The sequence below is a fragment of the Crocodylus siamensis genome, chromosome 1, assembly GCF_052110815.1.
Source record: "Crocodylus siamensis isolate JL-2025a chromosome 1, ASM5211081v1, whole genome shotgun sequence".
Lineage (NCBI taxonomy): Eukaryota > Metazoa > Chordata > Crocodylia > Crocodylidae > Crocodylus > Crocodylus siamensis.
This window is the reverse complement of record NC_143395.1, coordinates 92,353,388-92,370,248: the sequence shown is the minus strand read 5'-3', so window position 1 is coordinate 92,370,248 and position 16,861 is coordinate 92,353,388.

Below are 16,861 nucleotides of genomic sequence, written 5' to 3'. Positions count from 1 at the left end.
TTTGCTGTTATTGCAAACAAATAATAGTACAGTAAACTTTTTTGATGCAAGATGCTTAATTATTTTAATTTTTTTTAACTGATGATTTGGAATGTTTCTAGCAGGCTTGGTATGTAAGGGCCTGGTATAAAGGAATTGGAAGTGGCAAGTGTGGTGGCTTTGCAAATATTAAAGGGATGCTCTCCTCATACATTCTGAGTGACATAGAGAAAGTAAACAGGTGCCCGTGGGAAAAAAACATAGAAGCCAAAAAGTAAGATTGCCATTACTGACAGAGGAAAGGAAAGAGTGATTATCCAAAGCATTTAGAGTGGGAGTAGAAGATGCAAGTGGCTGGTGGGGGTGAGCACAAAAAGACACATACAGAATGCAAAAAGAAGGTGGGTCAGGTATAGCAATAGGCCAGGAAAGGAAGATAAAGGCTCCATTTGAAATGGACTCAAGCAGGGGACAGGGCTGGAACAATTAAATACAACCAAGAGATTGCAATAGTCAGAGAACAAGATATCTAACCACTAGGGGTGTGTGAAATGGGCCTTATTCATTTCAGATTCAGATTTAATTTCAATTCGTTGATTCAGATCACTGTCCCCGATTTGATTCGTCCAGATTCAGATCTGAAGATTTGATATTGATTCAGAAAATCAGCTATTCAGCCAATAAACACAGTTTTAAATGTTGTTTCTGTATACCTCGAGGTATCAGGCATGGCTCATGAATGCTGTGATGCTGGAGTGGATGGAGTGTTGCTCAGGAGTGTGAGGGGGGGCCTCCTGCATGCTCAGCAGCAAATCCATAAGTGGACTGGAAGTATTTCTGGTCCACTTTCGGGTCTGCCACCAAGTGTGCAGGGGGGGGCCCCCTGTGCCCCCCGACTCAGCAATAAGCTGCAGGGGGACCCTGGCTGCCCCCCCAGACCCAGAAGGCACCAGTCACCAAACTGGGGGCTGTGGGGGGGCCCCTAGCTCACTTCCCAGTGGACCCGGAAGTGGACTGGAAGTACTTCTGGTTCACACAGCCCTACTAACCACTGTAGTAATGAGGCACTTTTTTGCTTTCTTTGCTACATTGTGTTGAGCATTGTAAACACTGGAGACCCCCTACATTTTTACAGTTTTTCATGATATCTTTACATTATTATTTCTAATGTTACCTTTTTAGGAATTTTACTCTCATTGTTTTATACTCAGTAGACAAAACTACCCTAAGAAGATAGTAGTTTTTAAAAATATTAAGACATTTAACATTATGAGGCACCAAAGAATGAGGCAGAGAACCTTTCACCTACACCTCATAACTGTACACACAATCCAAGATAAGTAATAAGGTTTTGGAAGTGTTGAAATGATATTGTAACAATGATGATCCAAGAATTGTGTGATAGGTGAGGATTTCTGTGGGTGACATATTTTAATAGGTGATCTGCATGGCTGGTTCAGCTGTGCTTCCTTCTTTCTTCAAAACTGATGAAGTATGCTTCACATTTGAAAGCTTATCTAAGTCTATCCCGAGCAAATTATTGCAATCTTATTACTGCTTAGTGGCTTATGGAAAATGAGTCTCAAGTCAGACTCCAGGAAGTAGTAACAACTAGAAAAGTCTCAAAGGGCATCTCTCACTGGTAGAGAACCATGCTAAATAGTGCCATAGGAATGCAAGGCATGACAGCTGTACCTACCTACACCCTAGAATGATGCCTTTAATGTAACTCTGGGTACACACCAAATGGTTTCTTTCTCAGGTGCGCTTAGTAGTGCTCAGCCACCATTAATTGAAGCAAGTTCTGCTTATTGACACCCACAGAACATAAGAAAGAAGCACAAGTGCACAGGTTTATATGACCCTTTCTGTCTCTACTAATATAAAACCATAAGATCATAAAAACATAAGAATTGTCATTTACTGGGTCAGATCATAGGTGCATCTTGCCATGTGTCCTGAGTTACAGTGGCAAAGAGTGGATGCTTAAAAGGAAGAATGGACTTCCAAATCACCAGGTTTTTTTGGACTTTTCTGCTCTTACTTACAGCCTCCAGCATTTAAAGTCTAGTAGGTTCTGGGAAGTACTGAGCTGTTTCCTGGTGATGCAAGAAGAGTATTTCAAATTTTAAATTCTCGTCAAGATATCACCAGGAGGATAGCCAAAGGCAAAGAGGTACACTTCATCCTTATGCATTGAGGCATTTCTCTCCTTGAGTCAAACAGTTCTGGGCTGTATAATTTTTAAAAGAAAGGAGTTTGTCATTCTTTACAAAATGACATCAGGAATGTTGTATACACAAGGTACATCTGGAGAGCCAGAGGTATTACTTATAATCTTGAACACTATGAAGACAGAATGTAAATATAGGGCTAGATTTAAATCACCTCATTAGGCATTCTCAGTGGACTTTATCCATCTAAATCCCAAAAAGAAATTCAAAGTGGCCGCATGTCAGCAACCACAAAATTTATTACGTGTTTAAGAGCAATACACACCTCCATTTGGCAATTCAGAGTTCCTGAATAATGTCCACTTAGGTTCACATGTGCTTTCAAAACCAGCACAGGGTAGCCTTCAGTGTGCATTGTTACCACTTAAGCTTCTATATGGTTCTAAGTGTTCACCAAAAGTGCCCAAATTCCATGTACAGCCAACAAGAGGCCCTTGCCATTATGTGGGCAAAATCCATGCCTAACTTTAATTAAATTCAGATCACCTTTTGTTCAAAAACATAGTGGTTAATAAAAGGATTGACAGGATTTACCATTTACCAAAAACATAGGAAATATGCTTTCTAAGATTTCTTCACTTTTACAGGATTGAAATCAGGTGATTTCAAACTTCCAAGGAGTGTACCCTAACCAAGAGTGATGGCTCAGCTTCAAAGGGAAGGTTATACTCTTTAAATTAAAGCCACATATTTAATAGCAGTTGACTTGCATATGGACCACACTTCTACAGGATTGGATTTAATGAAACAATGATTCATTATTTGAAAAGCACATATCCAACACATACAACCCCTGACTAATTTTTACAAATAATGGTCTGGAATAAAGAAAGAAAGTTTATTAAATGAAGCCCAGTCAAGAGAACTAACAAAAGTGTATTCACACTGTGAAAATGGTACTCCAGAAAACAGAGAAAGGTAATCAGGATCTTTGTTGGAATAGGGAAATACTGCATACAATAATATACCCAGAAAAAAAATTGCAATCACTTACCCCCAAACTAAACATTTGGGAAAAAATGCTCATCACAATTATTAAGAAGTTGTTAATAATGTTTTTCCTCATTTTCTAGCCAACTTTAGGACTAACCTATTTAAACCTAGAAAAGCACTCGCAGATGAAACTATCACCTAATAAATGAATTTAGAATATCTAGAAGGAAAAAAACAAGCCATCAGCTTTTACACACATTGGGATCCTCAGTGAAGAAGACAGATCCTCAGCTCCAAGAAAATGCTTGATCACAGGCTTAAAGAAAAATCAGATAAGGAGCACCATGGTTTCAAAGGGTACTAGCCACATAAATAAAACTAATATATGCTTCAATACCTTAATGGGCATCAAAAATGAGCTATTGACACCCCCAGAAATAATCATGGCAGGTCAAGATGGAAAGACATTGGTAGAAGTATATGAAAATGCTGGCACTGGTTCTCTAACTTGTGTGTGACTGGAGAATTTCAGTTTCAAGGACTGATACCTTCGAATTAACACTGTGAAATTCCGCTACTTTTTAACCAGTCCAAAACAGTACATATTACAGAATTAACAACATAGTTACTGATGTACTGAAAAATCTATGTCACTAACCACAGCATCAAGCAGCTTGCAAAATTCACCCCCCAAGTGGTCATGGTCAAGAGTAGGTTTCAAGGGGCTTTATTGCCTACCTAAATCAGAAATCACACCTATTACTACTAGTAATTATTTATGAGCTAATGGTAATTACTTTGGAACTATCACTGTCCACGAGAAAAAGTATCAGTTTGTAGCAGCTTGTTATAACTGAAATAAATCAGTGAGAATTTGTTGAGGATTTTTTTTTGCTACCCAAAGTAAATGCAAGGCTGTCTCATTGTCTTTCGTTCAATACATGGGTTTGTTTCCCCAGTGATAAAGTAGTTAAAGTTCTAAACAATTGTGTTTTACTAGTTGTATCTGCAAACACAGAGACAGCATCAAAACCGCCTCCCACTGAACCACAGAAAAAAAGCACTGAAGAAACAGAGACTTTTTTCCTCTATCAAACTATTATACTCATTTAACTCACATGCTTTAGCAACACATTTCATCCTGATTTACACTATGGATTGTGAAACCAAAATGAGAGTGTTCACACAAGGGATGATATAATGATGATGTCTCTCTTGTGTAAACAAACCTTTGGCTTGAACTGATCTTGTTTTGAGCTCCTTTTTGAGCAATCTCTGCCGTGATTCTACAGTGTCAAATATTTATATTAAAAGGCAGAAAATTATTGTTAATTGTACACTGGCAACCAGCCAGCCTATGCTTCACTTGAAAGCAGAGACATGTATACGAAACATCCTGCTATCTAGTGGGCTGGTAATTATATTATAATCAACTTGCCACATTTAGTGTAGAGGGGGGAAAATGCATCAGAAACTCATGAAACAATGGCAAAATATTCAGCCTCCATGCACTGGATGTGCCCATGTTCATGCAGTGTTTAAGCAGTCTGTCGTAAAAGACTAGATCCATGTGAATGTATTTCAGAAGAGGTACTAGAAGGAAAATTGTGCAGAAATTTAGGAAGTGTAGAGTAGATCAAAGATCCTTCTGGGCCTAGCAACTCATCAAACTAACCTGGTTAAACCACACCAGTTTCAGTAGTAACAGCATGCAGGAATATGATGTGACTAGCTTCATATCTTGCCTCCTATGGACATGTTGAGATGAGCAGGGGTATATGCTTGCAGCAGAACAAATTGCATCACTGCACATCCCTGCACGTATGCTTCATTGCAGGACAAATTGTCCAGAGGCTGGGCCAGCAGACAGAGCATTGCTCTACATGGCCCAGCCTCTGTTTGTGCTGATACACCACTTTTTATTCCGGTGGGCTTTTTGCTACCAGGAAATATAAATATTTGACACTGTGGCACACGTGTTAGTGTTCACAATGTGCAGTATGTGGTGTCACAAAGGTTTGTGGTGCCACACACCCCTGCTCATCTGGACACAGCCTGTGGCTCCACAACCCAAATGACCACATACTCATTTACAGTCAAGCTGACCAGGGACAGCTTTTGGCATGAGTCCAGAGCTAGGTTTGAACTCATCTATTTGAAAGGAAATTATGTTCAAATTTTGTTTTATAAACAAGCAAGTTAAAAGTTTGACTGAGACATGATGTGCAACACAAGACATCCTAATGTCATAGTGAAAATCTATTTTTAAATGTTTCTTTGGAATACAAGCCAGGCCAATAGTAATTAAAAGAACTCTTGCCTATACGTGGCTTTGTTGTACATTAAAGTATTGGAAATGATATTTTGGCCAGACTCTAAAATTTGTTGCCCACCTCATGTCTAGAGCACTTGTGGAAATGGGAGTAGAAATGCCAAGTGTTAAGCAGCATGTAAAGCTTCTTCTCAATGCAGGCCTGGTCCCTCCAGGTCAGAACTGTATTAGTTACATTGGGCAGTGGGAAGAATTGTGAACTAACACTACCTACACTGACAAAAAGAGGATTTTGCTTTTGTTTTGGCCTGGGCAAACTCAATGCACTTCAAGCTAAATCAGGCACCCTATGAAAACAATTTTGGTTGTCTAAAGATTGAGCATAAATCTCCACTGGAGTCATTATAGCTTGTTTAGACATACCTGAACTGGTCTTACATTCAGGTATTGCTAACAGTATATCCATGGCAGCACAAAGATACGTGCAAGACAGCTGTCCAGCTACTTAAGTAGGTTCAAAGAGGAGGAGAAATATGAGGTTTTCAGCTCACTCCAAGTTCTATGTTGCTGTGGTTACTGGTTACACTATTAGTCGATACTATGCTGGCTTGTTTAAAGCAAGTTTAGGCATATTTAAACAGGCTGCAGTCCCAGCAATGAAGGAGGAGCAGTACCCTTAGAAACATTTTGCTTATATGTAAGGCTTATATCCAATGCTTCCTTCATCTACAACAGTTAGAGATGTTTTTCTCCAAGAGAAGGGAGAGGGAAATCCATTTGATTTCATCTGCTGACTCCAGAAGCTGTAACTGTGTGGACCTAAGTATTTTCTATACCTTAAAATCTGACATTGACTCTGGCAACTTTTCATGAGCATCAAAATAATGTGTTAATAATCACTACTTTTAAAAAAACCCAATTATATTAAATTGATAACTAGTTACATGGGCCATTTTAAGGTTTACAGTGTAAATGAGATCCTGCTTTCAATTCTGCTCCATGTTTCATAGTTTCATAGTTTCATAGTAGCTAGAGTCGGAAGGGACCTAGGTAGATCATCTAGTCCGACCCCCTGCCTTAGCAGGAAAGAGCACCGGGGTCAGATGACCCCGGCAAGGTGCTCATCTAACTTCCTTTTAAAAATCCCCAGGCTAGGAGCCTGCACCACTTCCCCTGGAAGCTGGTTCCAGGCCCTAGCCACCCTGACTGTGAAGTAGCGCCTCCTAATATCTAATCTAAACTTACCCTCCGCCAGTTTGTGACCGTTATTCCTGGTCACTCCTGGCAGCGCACGGGGGAACAGGGACTCCCCCAATACCTGCTGATCCCCCCTGACCAGTTTGTAGCAGGCCACAAGGTCCCCCCTTAGCCTTCTCTTGTGGAGGCTAAACAGGTTCAGGTCCCGTAGCCTATCCTCATAAGGCCTGCCCTGCTGACCCCTGATCATACGAGTGGCCCTCCTCTGAACTCTTTCCATATTGTCCACGTCCCTCTTGAAGTGTGGCGCCCAGAACTGGACGCAGTACTCCAGCTGCGGCCTGACCAGTGCCGCATAGAGGGGGAGGATCACCTCCCTGGACCTGCTCGAGATGCATCTGTGGATGCATGATAGGGTACGATTGGCCTTCTTGACTGCCTCCCCACACTGCCGGCCCATGTTCATCGTGGAGTCAATGACGACTCCAAGATCCTTTTCCGTCTCCGTGCTGGCAAGAGGGGAGTTCCCCAACCTGTAAGTGTGGTGCCGGTTCTTCCTCCCCATGTGCAACACCTTGCACTTATCAGTGTTAAACCCCATCCTATTCTCATCCGCCCACCGTTGCAACCTGTCAAGGTCAGCTTGTAGCCTATTGCACCCTTCTAGTGCACCCACATCCCCCCACATCTTAGTGTCATCAGCAAACTTGAACAGGGTGCTTTCTACCCCCTCATCCAAGTCACTGATGAAGATGTTGAACAGTGCAGGCCCGAGGACCGAGCCCTGCGGAACCCCACTGCCCACATCCTTCCAGGTTGAGAAGAACCCATCCACTACCACCCTCTGGGTGCGGCCCTCCAACCAGTTGGCGACCCATTTGACCGTGTGGGCATCGACACCACAGTCTCCCAGCTTTTTGATGAGGACAGGGTGAGAGACAGTGTCGAAAGCCTTCCGGAAGTCCAAAAAGACTACATCCACAGCAACCCCTGCGTCTAATGATTTGGTGACCTGATCGTAAAAGGCCACCAGGTTGGTCTGACAAGACCTGCCACTGATAAACCCATGTTGGTTGCCCCTGAGCATGCATTCCCCCGCAAGGCCCTCCTGGATGTGTGCCAGGATAATTTTTTCAAAGAGCTTACCCGGGATTGAGGTCAGACTAACTGGCCTGTAATTTCCCGGGTCCTCTTTTTTTCCCTTTTTGAAGATAGGGACCACATTGGCCCTCTTCCAGTCCTCCGGCACCTCGCCAGAGCACCACGAGTGCTCATAGAGCCGTGCCAGGGGTCCCGCAATGACCTCAGCCAGTTCCTGTAGAACCCTAGGGTGAAGATCGTCCGGACCAGCGGACTTGAACACGTCCAGCTTCTCCAGAAGTACCCTAACTAACTCCTCGCTAACCCTTGGCCCAGGCGTGTCTCTCTCGGGGCCCGAGGGGGGCCCAGCAGGGAGGTGGCTGAACTGGTCCCTACTTAGGAAGACAGAGGCAAAGAAATCATTAAATATGTTAGCTTTGTCATCTGGCGTGATGACTAAGTTGCCCATCGTGTCCTGCAGGGGCCCCACATTACCCGGGACCCTCTTTTTACCCCCTATGTATTTGAAGAAGGACTTCTTATTGTCCTTAATCCGGGAAGCTAGTCCTATCTCCAACTCTGCCTTGGCCCTCCTGACTGCCCCCCTACATCCTCGGGCGACTATAACATAGTCCTTCTTGGCGATGACCCCATCTCTCCATTGGGTATATGCCTCCCTTTTAGCAAGGAGACATTCCCGGATGCTCTTAGTGAGCCATGGGGGTTTATGTGCCCTCCTGCTCCCTTTGACCCTTGTTGGGATTACCTCCCTTTGGGCATGGAGGATCGTCTCCTTAAGGAGCAACCACTCACCTTCGACATCTGATTCCCTTCCCCTCTGGGTCCTCAGCGCTTCCCCAACTATCCTCCTTAGCTTGTTGAAGTCAGCCCTCCTAAAGTCTAGGGCTGTTGCCTTGCTGCAGCCCTTTGCCACCTTACGCTGGATGGTGAATTCCAGCAAGCGATGATCACTGTCTCCCAGGTGGCCCATCACCCGCAGCCCCCTCACCAGGTCATCACCCGTGGCCAGCACTAGGTCCAACAAGGCGTCTCCCCTGGTGGGACTGTGCACCTCCTGGGTTAGATGGAGGTCCTGCACTCTGGCTAAGAACCGACGTGAGCGATCAGACTTGGCTGACTGCTCCTCCCAGCAGATGTCTGGGAAGTTCAGGTCCCCCATGATGACCACATCCTTAGCCCTCACTGCCTCTGTAAGCTGACCTAAGAATTCCAGGTCGAGCTCTTCTCCCTGGTTGGGAGGTCTATAGTAGACTCCCACCGTTAAGTCTCTCTCCCCTGGACTGCCTTTTACTCTAACCCAGAGCACCTCAGAGTGCCCCCCCTCTACCCCCATGCTAATTAACGAGGAAGTATATTCCTCCTTGATGTAGAGTGCTACTCCTCCACCTTTCCTTCCTATCCTGTCCTTCCTGTATAGCCTATAGCCCTTGACACTCACCGCCCAGTCATGCGATGAGTCCCACCACGTTTCTGTGATCCCTACTATGTCAGGGCTGGTGACAGCTAGGAGGAGGGCGAGTTCCTCCTGCTTCTTCCCCATACTTCGAGCATTCGTGTAGAGGCATTTGAGGCCTTCAGCAGTTGTGCCCACTGACCCCCTAGTCTCAGCAATGCCCCGTCCCCCATCGCTTACCTGTTTCTCCGTTTTGACCATTGGTCTGGGCTCGCTGGCTGTTGCTGGGCCTGGTATCTCATCGTCTCCTCCGCCCTCATCTTCCCCCTCCCCCGACGAGCCTAGTTTAAAGCCCGCCGAAGGAGGTTCACCAACCTGGAAGAGAACACACGCTTACCTTTAGGGGAAAGGTGGAGCCCATCCCATCCCAGCATGTCTCTCATCACGATGTGCCGGTCATGGCTGAGGAAGCCAAAGCCCGCCTCGAAGCACCATTCCTGTAGCCTCCAGTTGGTCTCCGCAATGCACATCTCGTGACGTCTGCCGCGTCCGCTCACTGGCAGGATGGAAGAGAAGACCGCCTGTGCGCCCATCTCCCTCAGCACGCCTCCCAGAGCATGGTAGTCCTCCATCAGGCGATCAGGGGCTCTCCTGGCCGCATCGTTAGTACCCACATGGACAAGGACCATGGGGTAATAATCGGAGGGCTGGATGATGGACTGGAGCATCCCCTTCACATCCTGAATCTTCGCTCCGGGCAGGCAGTATACCTCACGTGCTGAGGGATCCTGGCGACAGATGGGGCCCTCCGTACCTCTCAGGATGGAGTCACCAATCACGATGACGCGACGCTTCCTCCTCTTAGGCCTCTTGACTCCCGCCGCCCGCACAGGACATTGTGTGCACAAAGTCTCCTCCCTGGAATCTTCCACTGCTCCCTCCTCCTCCAGGGCTGCCAGGACCTCATATCTGTTCTCCAGATGGACAGGAGGAACTGGTGCCGCAACATGGTTAATAGCTCTGGCGCGGGAGACTGTCTGCCACTCAGCGGTGGAGGGCTCATCCCGGTCTGCCCTCTCCTCTGTTGTATCACCCTGCAGAGAAAGAAAATACCTATCAATTTCCTCCTCTGCCTCACGGATTCCCCTCAGCCTGCTAACCTCCTCCAGGAGCTCCTGCACCCGCTCCTCCAGGGTCCTAAGGCGGATACCTACAGGACAGGTGCAGGAGTCCCCAGTCCCTGCCCCCCCAGACCTTGCCAGGCAGTTCCCGCAGGCCAGGGGGTTGGAGGACGGCAGCCTCCCCGAGGGCTCTGTCTGGGTGGAGGCCTCGGACAAGCCCCGGGAAGGCCGCGCCCCCCGGGCAGGGGCCCTGGCAGAACTCCGTGTCGACACCATCGCAGGAGTTGCTGCCCTTACTAGCAGAGCAGGGGTCAGCCTCTGGGCCCCGCCTGCTCGCCCGCCGGCGCGAACGCCGCCGCAAACGCCAGCGCGCTCTTACAGACCTGTTCTGACTATATGTTATTGAGTAGAAGGGTTTTATCAGATATTAAGGTTGGAATCTGCAGAGGGAACCTACTCGCCTTCAGCTTTCATTAGATTTATCACATCTCCACTTAAAACACATTTTGGAAAAACATATTTTAAGACATATTTCTTTACATCAACTAAATATCAATGCAGATAAATCACAGATCACATATCTGGTCTGGGGAAAAGGGTATTCTTAGAAAACATTTACAGCTGGCTAAGATAGAAGCATATGGGATTTTAGAAGGACCATACTTCTTCTGACAGTTAATAACAGATTACATTTATATAAGTTTTTTTTTTTTATCGTGAAGGATCCCAAAATGCTCTATAGACTTTAGCTACTATATGCACAGCATCAAAAAAGTGAAGAAAGCTTTGCTTTGGGATGAAGAAAATAGTAGCTCTTCTTGTACACGATGCTACATTCAAAACCAGATGAATGTAAAAGTTGAAATATATTATAACAGACTAGATCCACCGCCTTAGATAGAGTTACTCTAAGGCCACTAACAGATACTACATTTAACATACAATTTACGTGCTAATCATGTGATAAATTATAAGGTGTCTCAGGTTCAACCAGTTTACCATGTGATAAAAAAAATGGCAAGCCATACACAAAGATGTTTCTCCTTTGTGGCTAGATTGCACTGTGCTTTAATTTGAATGTGCGGCATAGAGTTCCCAAATCCCCAGATACATATATAACATTTAAAGGTCTCTAGGTGCCCATGCCATGTGCATTTGGATCTGAGAAATGTTATTTCAGATCCTAACAAGCTTTCATCCTGCCAGACTAGATATTGGACATGTTGCATGGCAGGGCATGTGATTCTTGTGATCCAGCAAAAAAATCCTCAGATCCCATTATGCAATTAAATTAACTTCTGTCAGGGGCCTAATTTACACCAGCTGAGAACCTGTCTTAACATCACTGATTCAGGTGAAGGTCTACTTAAAGAAGCTGGTGTCATTATAAAAAATCCCCTCTGGAATGGCAGGTGTTACCCAGGCAGACAACTGGCTCACATCACATGGGATAAGTGGTTTTTGTTTGTTTGTTTTTTAAACAAAGCCAAAAAAAACCACCCTCCCTCCGTTACTCTTACAAAAGGGTATCAGGGGATCTTTAGTGATCACAGTTTTCAAGGATTCATCCAAAGACCATCACATTAGATACTACATGGTGCCAATTTAACTCAGATTAGCTGCGCTTATGTGCAATTCCTTAAATTTGTGCTTTGTAGAAACTTAGGTATTTGTATCTTGTTGTTTAGCCTACTATGTTCCCTTTGTTTAGGTTTTATCACGATTTCAGGTGAAGGTCTACTTAAAGAAGCTGGTGTCATTATAAAAAAGCAAATTAACACTTAAGTGTAAAAAATTCTCACACCATAAAATGAAAACACATTGCTCAGTAACCATAGCAACCTCAGAAACCAATGTTCTTTAACAGCCTTGCCTGGGATGATGTACACTGCTTTGATAAAACATGAATTGTGCCAGATGGATATGTGAAAATAAAAATAATTTTGTATCCAATCTAGTGCCCACATGGGAGCGTTTGAAATACAGTACAAGCAGTACAAGTGATACAACCCTTCCTTGAATCATTTTGTCCTATCATTGAGCCCAAGATAGAGACGATAGGCTTCCACATATTTCTTCACTGTTAATGCTTGTTAAAAGAAACAAAATAACAACAATGTAGCAGTTAAAACCTATCAAGTGAATGTTTGATGATGCTAAGTCAAGATTAAGTCTAAAGTTTCTAAACTCACCTACACAGCCCTGAAGCATAATTTCTGCTATCTGAAGAGAGGGCTGGCCCTGTGGCTTGACTGTGCTTAGGAAGTATGCACCATTATGTTAACTTCATCCCAGAAAAACTGGTATCCTTTCAGAACAGGGACCATGTGGGAGGCCAGAAAGAGTAGGAACTGGGGCAGGTGTGTCAGGCTGAAGTAGCCTTTGTGGCATGACTCGAAAGCTGCTGCTCAGATTTCAGAAGCACTCTTCCCTCGCAGGACAGTTTCCAGTCCCAATCTGATATGACCTTCAGTTAAACTGATTCCTGAGAGAACAGCACTGTGATTCACAAGTACTTTAAACCTGGCTACATGCATATTTTGCAAATCACAGTTAACTGCTTTGATTTCTGATAAGCTTGCTGCTCAGAGAAGTATAATTAACTTTATTTTTAAGGTGTATAAAGGATACACAAACAAGCATGCTATAACATCCCATACTTGGGAAAAAGGAAAGGAAATAATGTTTGTGTATTAGAAAGAGTTAAGAGAAATGACTTGACAGACATGGAGTGTGAAATCTATAGTTTTTTGTGATCTATATAGATACCTAACTAGGAGCTAGAAAGAAACTGAACTTATTTCACACAGCCATCAGACAGTGACTACTTTTGATCACTATAAACCTGGACATGTAGGCAAAGTGACTGGTATTTAAGCATATAACTAACATGACATTCAGCGAGTTGTTGCAAATTTATACTATCCTGATTGATTTGGGCGTTAAAACAAACCAATATAATAGCCGGTGAAAAGAGGTAATAATTTATTTTCCTCATTATTGTATCGTTATTAAATGTTAATACAAAGAAGTCTGTCTTTGGTTCAAGGTTTTATATGAGTAACAAATAAACCTTGTAAATTTCAAATAGAACTTGTAGAACAAAATCTGGGATGCACAAGTTGCCATTTTCTCATTTGTTTCTGCGCAAAAAGCATTCTGTTTTTCAAGCCCTGAAATGGCAATGCAAAACAATTTCACAATGCAATGAGGTGCTATTTTAAATAACAGAAATGTGATGATGTGCTCTGTGTTATCTTAGTGTTATTGTCCCTTATCAGGAATGGGTCACAAATCATAAATACATTTATCTCCAGGGGTGGGTTAGCCTGCAGAAAACTTCCAATCCATCCCTGAACCAAGAATTCACAAAGCCAAAATCCATTATGGGATAGGAACAGAGTGCATTCACTTCACACTCCATATCCTGAGGAGTGAATTTTCCATGTGAGCTAAATGATTCCAAGACATATATTGAGCTAAGGAACCCTTCCCTTCAGGGGCAGATCCAAAAGGAGTGTGGTGGTGTGGTCACAACCTATTGGCTAAGTACAGACAGTCATAAAGCCCAAGGCCAAATCAAGTCAATCTTTGCAGGTTAGTCTAATCTCTAATCTGTGTAGACTGAACTGATAAGCAAGTGAACAGACATTCACTTTTGATTCCAGAAATGCTGCCACATGCCTGCAGTGGCCCATGCTAGAAGCCAGGAAGTGCTAGCGCATGCCTCTCTGTTCCACTAGAGCAGACAGCTTGGGCCAAAGCTAGCCCACCAACCCTGCGAGGGGAGGGGCAGTTTGCAAGAGAGGTGCAAAGCACCCTGGAATGCTAGGGTACTATGAGTCAAATTGAATCTGGAGGGGATCTGGGACAAATGTTCAATAAACCAGATTAACCTAAATCAGTTAAGTCTGATACTACATCCATCCAGGTTTATTTTAAACCAGTTTTAGTCATTTTGAAAGTAGTTTAGGCAAACTGGACTTTTCTTGTGTTACAGATTTGAACTGGTTTCCAATTACTTATGCCAGTTTATGTGTCATTTCTGTCCCTAGCTGTTATGGTTATATGGTTCATGTGTACTAACCTCTCAGAGCTCATCGGCATGTCATTGCAGCTCCTGCCATAAGCTTCCCATATGATGGGAGCCCTACGAGCATACCAGCTGGTCTTCCGGGACTTCATACCTGGAGTCCCTGCTTTAACCCTCCAGAATCTGCTGCTGTTTGCTGTTCCTGTCCCTCATAGAATCATATAAAAATCAGAATCATACATAAGTAGGGCCAGAAGCAATCTTCAGAGGTCATCCAGTTACTTTGTAGTTTTAGCAGAAATATACAGTGGGTGCATCTACATGAGCATATCTATATGATCTACATCTACACTGAACAGTTATTACTGCACGGTCTTTTAGTATTTACATAAGCAAATAGATTTTATAGAATTCATAGACATCAGGGCTGGAAGGGACCTTGTGAGATCATCAGGTCCAGCCCCCTGTCCAAGAGGCAGGAGGTCAGCTGGGGTCAGATCACCCCAGCAAGATAAGAATCTAAGCGTTTCTTAAAGGTATCCATAATAGGTGCTTGTACCACTTCTGGGGGGAGTCTATTCCAGACTTTGGAGACTTGGATGGTGAAGAAGTTTTTCTTTATGCCCAGTCTAAAATAGTCTTTCAGCAGTTTGTGACCATTAGACCTTGTTTTCCCTTGGGGTGTCATGGTGAACAGACGTTCTCCCAGTTCCTGATGCATACCCCTTATATACTTAGAGGTTACCACTAAGTCCCCCCTGAGCCTTCACTTCTCCAGGCTGAAGAGTCCCGTGCCTTTCAGCCCCTCCCCATAAGGCCTGCTCTCTTGTCCTTTAATCATGCATGTGGCTCTCCTCTGGACTCTCAAGCTTCTCCACATCCTTTTTAAAGTGTAGAGCCTAGAATACCAATCTAACCATGGGGTAAAAATCCCTTCTGACCCCAAATATGGCAGTTGGTTTGACCCTGAGAAGAGGGGCAAGGCCTTCTAGCCAGGAACCTCCAGCTCTAAATCCCAAAAGAAGAACTGGCATATCCCAGTCAAAATCCCCAGCCTGGGCTTCAGACAACACCCAATACTTCTGAGGAAGGCTTTTTTTAAAAAAAAAACAACCCCTGGCATGCAGGTAGGGGAGGGATGGGGAAATGTCTTCCCAACCCTGCACTGCAACCAGAAAATCCAAGAAGCAAGGAAAAATGCCATAGTAGAACATAGGCATAGCTACACCTAGATCATCTCCAACCAGTGGCTATACAACCTCTTCTTGAGCACACCAGTGGTGGGAAGTCCACAACTTACATAGAAGTCTATTCTTTTGCCTCACTATTTTAACAGTAAGCAGTTTTTTCCTGATATAAAATCTAAACCTACTTTGCTGCAAATTCAAGCCATTGGTTTATGTCATACTCTCTGCAGCAAGAGGAAAAAAGTGTTTTCCCTATTTTGCTATGCCAGCTCTTCAAGTAATTGAAGACTACTATTACATCTGCACTTAAGCACCTATTTCAGAAGCTGAACATGCCTAGCTCCTTCCCCCTATCCTCATATTGCTGGCCTTCTAAACCCTTTATAATTTTATCACCCACTTCCGGATGCTCTCTAACTTCTCTATGACCTTTTTAAAAAGCAGCAGTGACATTCAGCCCCTGTTTTCTTGTCACTTAAGGGCTGTGCAGTAGCATCAGTTGTCCCCTTTCTCCTGATGCTGAATTCAGGCTCCCTTTACTGATTGTGTGCCACTGAAGGCGTACTGGAGGCGGTATGGCCACACCCCCATGTCTGTGATCCTGAATCTGCCCATGCTTCCCTTCATGCAACTCAACTTTGCCATGCTTTCCACTATGTTAACCCTCAGTAATTCAAGGGGTGGTCCCTTGAATTACTATTGCTTATATTCTCTGTTTCTAACGTGTAAGTGCTTTCTTTTTCCTTATTTTTTACTTATGCTGCCTCAGTGAGTGGGCCTCTGAATTATAGCAGTACTAGAAAATATCTGCTTTGAAGATAGCAAGAGTTCCCCCTGATGCACAAAAAAAACTAAACAAAAAAAACAGGCACTTCTTAACTTAACACTTTTCATTCAAGTTTAATCTCTTAGGCAATCTCTTTGGCTCCATCTTGTGATGTACTGGTATTAGAGCCATCACTTACCCATTTCAGACTCCACTTCCATGGTGCTATCTTTGAAAACATTGATTTTTAAGAATAAGAAAGTTTTGTTTGTCAGAAATGGGTCAGTGTGGTCATTTTGTATACCCACCTCCATGCCAGAAAAAATATCTTGAGAGCCAAAGAACACCCTAGAACACCCTAGAAATATATTAGACCTGAATGTATATCAGCTGAACTAAAGACAGGACCTAGGCCTGTTTTCTGAAGTATTGTGAACATCAATAGCATTATGCTTTTAATCATAGCAATAACAATAAAAATTAAGTATTCATCACTGAAATATTCAGATGTGAATATTCAGGGAAGTTTGAGAGATTGATAATTGCATGGTGTCACTATAATGTGTTTTTGCAAAAAAGGTGCAAAGAAAAGTTAAATCAAAAGATGGTGTAATTATTTTAAGGTAATAAATGTACTAGTGAATA